We start from the raw sequence: 7496 nt of genomic DNA on the forward strand, positions 1-7496 counted from the left end.
CTGTTCTACCCAGCCTCAGCCCCTCCAGCCCCTGCCCCCCACTCATAATTAAAAACAAATAAACAAACAAACAAAAAAACCCAGCACTTACCGGCATTTGGAGCTGCTGTCTGGCTGACTGGGGCCCCACCTGCACCGATCTGGGCCCTGCTGCCCCCCCTGCTTCCCTGTGCTGCCCAGGGGGCTCTGCCAGGAGGCCCTGGAGCCCCCCACACCCCTGCCTCTAAGGTAAGCAGAGGCTTGTGTTTCCATTTTTTTCCTGAGGTTTTTTTTTTTAGTGACAGTGCTGGGAGTTGTGGGGGTATCCATGGGGGCCTGGAGGTGCAAGTTGGGGCTGAGGCTGGTGGGGCAACCATTGTAGGGTCTGAGGGAGCCTGGTGGGGCTGGGTAGGGCAGCCATCAGGGGGACTGCAGCAGCTGGCAGTGGATGAGGCCAGGTGAGGCAGCAATTGGGGGGGCTGGGGTGGGGAATGTGGGTCTTGCAGGGGGACTGGTAGCCCCTGTGGGGGTCATTTGGCCCCTGTTGGGGCTCTGTAGCTCAGTTGGGGGGGCCAAACCCCCTTATGCAGGGGCCAACTCCATTGTGGGAGGGCTGTAGCCCTTGTAGCTGAATCCCCTGTTGGGGGGGGGCATAACCCCTGTGTGGGGGCAGCAAAATATATTTTCATGAATTCATGTATTTAGAGCTCACTTTATTATTATGATAAGAGACTTGCTTTAACACTTTAGATATATCAATAAAACATTGTCCACCTGATAGCTGTCTGTCTCACTCTCTCTTTATAGTGGTCATTTGTTTTACTTGTGGAGGAATGTGGATATTTTACAGAGTGACTTTAGGATTTTTTTTTTTTAAATCAGGGAGTTTTCAGTTTTCCAATAGTGAACACCAGAATTCCTGCTAGGGAGGCCAGTGGCAGGACCCAGCCTGGCTGTGACCTGCTGTGCATATGCAAGAACTGGATGGGGACTGCACAGCCAGGAGAGGCATCTGCCCCTCTGGGACAGCTGCTAGTGGACTGTGGTTGCAGGGTTGGCCTCTGTGTGGCACTACTGCCATGTGTGCCCCCTGCCAGGCCATCTGGGCAGCTATTGCCAGGAAGATGTTCTGAATGTGGTGGCCTGCTTTGAACTGTCAAAGCATGTCCTCCTGGCCCCATTTGGCCAGGAGGTCAGCCACAGCCAGATGGGTCCAAGGTGCCAGCTCTGCTGCAGTGGGTAGAGGGTACAGGGCTGCTTCAGCAGTCCAGCTGGCACAAGGGGTAGTGTCCCCAGGTACCAATTGGCTGGGCCCCAGAAGCTCCTGAGAGCTAGTTGCCCTGAGCTACTTGCCAGGGCAGCTTTTTATACTGCTGGGGAAAGCAGAGGTGCTGGCCCTGGGCTCTCTCTCTCCCTGGCTGAAGATTCAGGAGCCAGGTGGGGTTATTTTGCCCCAAGTGGCACAATTTGCTCCACATCAAAGTGTGTGTCTGAGCACATGTACTGAGGCAAAAAGCTCTGTCTCAAATTCACACCGCTTCTATTTAAGCTGCTGCAAGCACACGTGCTTGCATGTGTAGATGTGACGCTTGGGGCAAAATAACCTTGCCTAGCTCCTCCCAGATCTGCAGCCAGGGGGAGCTAGAACTTAGGGCCAGCACTTGCTCAGTCCCCAGCAGTAACAACACCTGCCCTGGGCTGGCCCCAGCATTATAAAAACCTGACAAAGCCTTTAAGAACCTGTGCGAGGGACTCCCACAGGTCAGCGTGGGCAACTGGGACTGGCTGGAGGCTCCTCTCACCATGGCTGAGTTTTCGGCCGCCCTTCACCCAATACCTGGCAATGAGGTGCTGGGCATCAATGGTCTGACCTCGAAGTTCTACCGGGCCTTCTGGGATGTCCTCAGCCTGGACTTTGCTATGGTCTGGGCTGAATCCAAGGGAAGTGGGGAACTCCCCCTGTCATGCCAGAGGGCCATGCTGACCCTCCTGCCAAACAAGCGTGATCCCCATGACCTGAGTTCCTGGTTCCCACTGGTGTCCTGTGTTCCTCTTCTGCACATACTACAAGGTGGCAGCAAAGCCCATCTTGCTGTGCCTGTGGTCCATGCTGATGGACGTGATCCACCCTGACCAGACACACATGTTGACTGGATGTTCCATCTTCAACAACCTGTACCTGGTTCAGGGCCTCCTGGAGCTAGTGCACTGGGAGGGGCTGTCTTTCACTCTCCTATCCCTGGACCAGGAGAAGGCATTTAACAGAGTAGAACATGGGTAGAACAGGCACTCTGTGGGCTTTTGGCTTTGGGCCCCACTTCGTGCTCTCCAGGTGCTGTATACCTCTGCAGAGTGTTTGGTCAAGCTTAACTAGATCCTGACGGAGTCCATTCCATTCAAGAGAAGGGTGCATCAAGGCTGCCTGATGTCAAGCCAACTGTATGCCTTGGCCCTAGAGCCCTTCCTCATTCTCTTGTGGAGGTGGGTGGCAGGGTTCTCCTGTGGAGGTGGGTGGGGGCCTCTGGGAGCTGGAGGCGCAGCTGGTCCTGTCAGCATATGCTGATAACATACTCCTTGTGGTCCAGGATTCAGGTGACCTGGCGCAGGTGGAAGCTTGCCAGGAGCTGTACTCAGTGGCCTCCTCTGCCCAGGTCAACTAGGTGGAGTGCTTTGGCCTGGTGGTGGGTGACAAGTGGCAGGTGGGCTCACTCCCACCCATATTCTATGGGATCCAAAGAGGTTTGAGATACTGCAAGAGTCACATGTGCACTCATCTGGACATACTCATAAAGTGCATGGAGGAGAGGGTTTCAATCTCTGGTGAGTTTTTTGTTGCTAACAAGCGTTTCATGCTCATCCCGTGGGAGGAACACACATACCTTTGCACTTTGGCTATTTGCTTTTAATAGTTGCATAAAAATGTTTTTTTTAAGTCTCAGGAAAAGTCTCTTTTAACTCTCTAGTATCCATTTGTGACATTATATGTAAACATAATGAAGTATGCCAAGTTACAAAGGTATTTTCCTCTTCCCCACACAGAGCACTACAATTCCCCTGGAATACTTTAAAATTTATGGGCAACCCCTTTTGACTTCAGATTAGCAGTTTCAAGCACCTTGCTAAAAAAAAAACACTTTAAGAAGCACAGATTGAAGCCTGTCGCAGAGCTTGAAGTTCTGCCAGCCAGAAACTTTCAAAGTAATCCAGTCCTTGAATATATGTCAGTAGAGAAGAGGAGCAGCTTTACTAGTGTCAAATATATGTATTTTACTACATAAATAGTGACTGAATACAGAAATAAGAAGCCATTCTCCCTCCCTACCCTCCATCCCTTGCCCAATCTGGCTACACTGTATTTTTAAAGGAAAATTAATTGCATGGGTCCTATCCAACCACTTTCTCTAGCCCCTACATTCCAGTCTTTCTGAGGACCCCCAGTAATAACAGAGCACAGAGTGCTCTCGTCTTTACCCTTTGTACAGAAATTACAGGAGGGCAGAAGTCTCCTTGCTCCCTTACTTTCCATGTTAGCACACTGGGAACAAGAACCACTCTAGAGCAAGGGTATCCAACCTTTTTGAATGTGGGGCCCGATCATGAACCTTTTATCACCCAGTATCTGGCGAGCCATATTCAAAGACTTCACAGGAAGTGGTATCACATCATCCTCCTGAAACAAAAGTACAGTGTTTACTTTCCTTTCCCATCGCAGCACCTCGGGCCTCAGAAAATAGCTTGGAGGGCTGCATGGTGGCCTGCAGGCCAAATGTTGGGTAAGCCTGCTCTAGAGCAAGTATCTTTATACCCATGAAGAAAGCAAAGCCAGGGGCCCCAGGGGGAAGAGGAGGGAAGGTAAAGGACTGCTGGCAGCCCTTGGCAGAAAAATATTCTACAGCAAGAGACAAACAATTGTGCTCTTTGTAGCTTGGTTTTTTTATGTTTAAACAGAGGTCTTCCTTCCTATATTAAAAATTCAGACTACGCAGAGCTGTTGAAATGAAGACATCACTAGAGCCAAGAGCATGAAAACTGAGAAACTGAGAAAAGAAGGGATTTTTAGTGAGACTGTGCTAAAGTTTTTATTTATTTATTAACACCTATTTAGTTTCACTGACTAAACTGTTAGAGAGTACATTTTATTGGAGTTAGTTCCACTTCTTCAATTAAGGTAAGAGAGCTAAAAATACACATCCCTATGCTTTAAATCCATCTTCCAGGAGATCAAGGGAATACCAGACCTGATAGTTTTTACTTAAACAAGAACAGTGAGAAGGGAGGGGATATAAAAAAAAACAACCACCCAAAAACCTCTATTTTTTTAAGGAAATAAACAACAGCTATTTTAAAATCTTTAAAAGGAAGCAAAAAAGGGAGCTTTAAAAATGTCTGCAAATGTTTAAGAGGGGTCAGCATGACATGAAATTTAATAGGGGGATCTTTCAGGACCTGCAAGTTGTTAGATGAATCCTCTCTTTGTCTGTTGATGAGCAAGAATAAACAGGCTAATAGAGGAAGAGGTCTGGTAAAGTGGTGATAGTAAGTTCAATGGATATGAAAGTCTAGGAACAGGAGAACCAAGTTCTGTTTGTAACTCAGCTGCAAACCTCCTGTGGGAACTGCAATTAAGTTAGATCGGTAGAAATACCACCCAACCTCACAGGGAGAGAATTACAGAAAAGTATGGCTGGAAGGGACCGCAGGTGATCATCTTGTTCAGTTCCCCACTCAAGACAAGATCATTCCTGCCAAACCATCCTAGACAAGGTTTGCCTAATCTGCTTTTAAAATCTTCCGAAGATGGAGATTCCAAGACCTCCCTACATAGCCTTTTCCAATAGTTCCTCCTTCATAGTAAGAAAGTTCTACCCAGTAGCTGCATCTATACAAGTGCCAGACTACATAGTTGTTACTGAGCAGTCATTTAGTACTTGCATCACCATGTACTAAAAGACTGCGCAGTAACCAGCATTACTACACAGTAGCGTCCCCACATTTTTTTCTGATGCTACTGCATAGTAGCAACAAGCTACTATGCAGTGTCCCCCAACACTACTGCACAGTAGCAACAAGCTCATTGCTGCAGTGCGGTAGCGTCTTGTGTAGACATAATTACTATAAACCTAAATCTCACCTAATGCAATTTGAGACTGTTGTTCTTCATCCTGTTCCATGTTTCCACAGAAAACAGTCTAGCATTGTCTTTTATATAACCACCCACATACTTGAATGCTAGAATGCCATTCATCCTTGCTGCTCCTTTTGTGACTTATTCAGGTTAATAAAACATCAAGTTTAGACACCACTACTTACATTCAACAGTTACCCCTCTGTGCGAGTAGTCCCAGTTTCTTCAGTGGAGTTGCTCACAGAGAAAAGTATTCTTATTATGTATAAGGATAGCAGAATCTGGCCAATAGCACATAACAGTAGAAAATTAGTTATAGAATTCAGAATTGACAGAAGCCCCTGTTTAACACTCATTTCCCTGAAAACTACAAACATTTTGCTCCAAGATAAATATAGAAATCTGTGCAAACAAGGTTGTCACCCATTGTTTACCAAAGCTTGCTCCCTTTTAGCAGCTTGGTGGGAAATAAAGAGATACAGATATATTAGGGGTACAGTTGGTTTCCTTTTGAAACACGTTCTAGTGCTACATTTGTATAATGCCTGGGTGAGAACTTGTGTTTTTATTACATGGACTAGTTCCTAGCAGGCAGAGGCAAGGGCCATGCACAGGGAAAAAGCCTCCAGGTAATCCTGTAATAAAAAAGACATCTATTACTATTTCATGTTAGCCTGACATAAGCCTGCTATAGAAGCCTATATTTTGTGGCCACTCAGAAAAGGATAATATGACCCTCTCTCACCCTAATGAAGATTAGCTAGAACAGTAGGTCAGAAACAAATTTACTGCTCATCTACAGTACCAAGTTAGCCTTTTAAGTTGCCTTCTTAAGTTTTTAAAGTTTAAACTTTTTAAGTTGACCTGTCACATCAATTGGATTGTGTTTGACCTAAGAAGGATTTCATAATACATAGTCATGCCTATATCTTAAAATTCAGCAGACCCTTGTAAAAAAAATCAGGATGAATGGAATTAAAATAGCAGTATGAGTCAGTTTGCTATGAAACTAGGAAAACTAGGAGGTGGCACTTCAAGACTAACTTTTAGAAAAACACTTGAAGTAAATTATGACTAAAACAGATTATCAGAAATGAGAAACTGATGAAGACAATATTGCAATGTGCCATTCAAACAGCAGGGAAGAAACCATCAGCCAAACAAATGGGAAGAAAAACCTCTCTAAGCACTAAAAATCATCTACATAAATGAGGCGTAGCAAGGAAACACATTGGGAATGCACTGTATCAAACCTGTGTAAAACAATGAAGACAGATAATGAGCCCAATAAACCATAGCAGAATGTGTAAGAAACTGATAAGGCTATTTCTAGTAGCAAAGGTATTAAATTAACCAAGAGAAGCCAGGCTTTGGGTAGGGAGAAAGAGGACAAAAACAGCTCAGCTCACTGGTAGAGAAAGACATAAAACATAATTTAGAACTAAGATGGAGCACTGAAAAAAAGAGAATTATATGGCATGAAACTCTAGGGAAGCCCAAACTATCTTTGAAATATTCAGCCTGAAGAACAAGTAAAAAAAAACAAATCTCAGTATACTGCTAAAAAGTTGGACAGCATTAAATGAAACAACTGACAGTAAGTCACTGGAAGAAACAAGAGGTTGGAGCAGAAACATTTATGAAAAATCAAAGTGAAAGAGCTTCCTTTGAAAGTGTGTCACTCAGACCGAACTAGAAAAATATGCACACAACATGCTTCAGATCTATATTCTCCTGCCGTGTCTTGTGGTTGAGCTTGGTGTTTAGTGAAAGGAAGGGGCAGAGCACTGTGCTGAGTCAAGAACATCTCAACTTGGAGGGGCGCAGGCTTCCACAAAGCTCTAGTAAAGTGCCTCAACCCTGACCTGAAACAATTCTCTTATTCCAGCCCTTGTCCTCTCTTGAAAGGAGATAGTACCACATCATCCAATAGCATGCAGGTGTTTTGACATGTAGACCAATATCTGTTACAAACAAAGGAATACAATGACTATACAAAACTTCCCTTCATTTCTGACCTGAGTAGAATTTGAACCAGAATTTCCATTTGTAGCAAGTTAAATTACCCTGGACTGCATACATATTTTGTTTATATCTACAGTTCAAATGGACACAGGTGAAATTAAAATAGACACTTCATGCCATTTGGGAGCCAGGAGATACTGATTCTAGCTATAACTCTACTACAGATTTTAGTATCACTCTAGGCAAGCTGCCAGACCCCAATGCCTCAGTTTCCCACCAACAAAATAGGGGGAAATGGGTGTTTTGATGATTAGTTTTCTTAACAGAGGGTGTGTTGATACATTTACAATTATACAAGTACTTAGAAGTACCGAATGTTAATATGACTTTTTAAACAAATGCTAATCAGTGTTTTTAATGATAACGT

General features: G+C 44.9%; 1 long non-coding RNA gene across 1 annotated transcript in view; it reads left to right on the forward strand.

Moving 5' to 3' along the window:
- LOC109322079 overlaps positions 1–3645 on the forward strand; it is a 23369-nt gene extending 19724 nt beyond the window's left edge. The window contains exon 4 of the long non-coding RNA XR_002104312.1: positions 3526–3645. This is a non-coding gene — a long non-coding RNA (uncharacterized LOC109322079). The remainder of the gene's footprint in view (positions 1–3525) is intronic.
- Positions 3646–7496: the final 3851 nt, after the last annotated feature.

Source organism: Crocodylus porosus, unplaced genomic scaffold, assembly GCF_001723895.1.
Source record: "Crocodylus porosus isolate Cpor-Errol unplaced genomic scaffold, CroPor_comp1, whole genome shotgun sequence".
Taxonomy (NCBI): domain Eukaryota; kingdom Metazoa; phylum Chordata; order Crocodylia; family Crocodylidae; genus Crocodylus; species Crocodylus porosus.